At 42.4% G+C, this 1,412-nt stretch overlaps 1 protein-coding gene across 4 annotated transcripts in view; it reads right to left on the bottom strand.

The window, feature by feature from the left end:
• Positions 1-1,412, bottom strand: part of Prim1 (DNA primase subunit 1) — a 27,054-nt gene that overhangs the window by 11,445 nt on the left and 14,197 nt on the right. The gene's annotated exons all lie outside the window — the stretch shown is intronic.

Here is a 1,412-nt window from a genome sequence, read left to right as displayed (position 1 = left end):
TATTAAATTTTTTTTTTTTTAAAATACTGCCAACTCAGCTGGGTATGGTGGCGCACGCCTTTAAACCCAGCACTCAGGAGGCAAAGGCAGGCAGATCTATGTAAGTTCCAGGCCAGCTAGAGCTACAAGCTACAAGGAGACCGTTTCAAAAAGACAAAAAAAAAAAAAAAAAAAAATCCCTGCCAACTAAATTATTTTTTTTTAACATGTTTTTGTTTGAGATCAAGTTCCAGTTTTTTGTTTTTTTAAAAATAAATAGCCAGGCGTGGTGGTACACGCCTTTAATCCCAGCACTTGGGAGGCAGAGGAAGGCGGACTTCTGTGAGTTCGAGGCCAGCCTGGTCTACAGAGTGAGTTCCAGGCAGCTGGAGCTACAGGGAGAGCCTGTCTCAAAAACACCAAAAAAAAAAAAAAAAAAAAGTTTATTTTATGTATATTACATATTGCCTGCATGTAGGTAAGTGCACCCGTGTCATGCAACACCCACGGAAGACAGAAGAGGCTGTCAGAGCCCCTGGAACTAGAGCTACGGACAGTTGTTAGCTGCCACCATGTAGGTGCTGGGATTCAAACCCGGGTCTTCTGCAAGAATAGCCAGTGTTCTTAGCCACTGAGCCATCTCTCCAGCCCCTAAATTTTGGGTAGTATGAAAACCATGATTTCTTCTTGGAGCTTTCATATACATTATTATTATATTAAAGACTGGGATATATAGTAAAGGAACTTTTTTTTTGCACTGATGGAATGAACTTAGTGTCTTATACATGTTAGGTAAGTGCTTTACCACTGAGCAAGTCTTGGTGTTTTGAGAGTGGGTCTCAGTAGTTGCTCGAGCTGACTTTGGTTTTTAAATATTTTATAAATATTTTTAAATATTGAGCCTCTTGTACTTCAGGCTGGCCTTAAACTTGCTATGCCAAGCATGAACTGAATTCCCGATTGTCTTATCTCCATCTCCTGAGGGCTGGGATTACCATACCTGGTATTATGTAGTGCTGGGGACTGAACCCAGGGTTTTATGCATGCTAGGCAAGCACTCTACCAACTGAACAACATTCCTAACTCCCTGACTTAGAACTTGTGATCCTTATGATATGCGACCGGACACCTAGCAAGACTTTTGTTTGAGACAGGGTCTCACTATGTAGCCCTGACTGGCTTGAAACTCACTATGTAGACCAAATAGGCCTTGAACTCACAGAGCTCTGCTTGTCTCTGCATCTTGAGTGCTGGAATTAAAGGTGTGTGCCACCATACCCAGCCCAAGACAGTTTTTCATTTTATATTTATTTATTAAAAAAATTTTTTTTGCCAGGCGTGGTAGCGCACACCTTTAATCCCAGCACTTGGGAGGCAGAGGCAGCGGTCTACATAGTGAGTTCCAGGACAGCTGGGGCTACAGGGAGACCCTG

The sequence above is a fragment of the Nannospalax galili genome, unplaced genomic scaffold (genome assembly GCF_000622305.1).
Source record: "Nannospalax galili isolate Female #2095 unplaced genomic scaffold, S.galili_v1.0 scaffold753, whole genome shotgun sequence".
Lineage (NCBI taxonomy): Eukaryota > Metazoa > Chordata > Mammalia > Rodentia > Spalacidae > Nannospalax > Nannospalax galili.
This window is presented reverse-complemented; position numbering and strand designations above follow the sequence as displayed.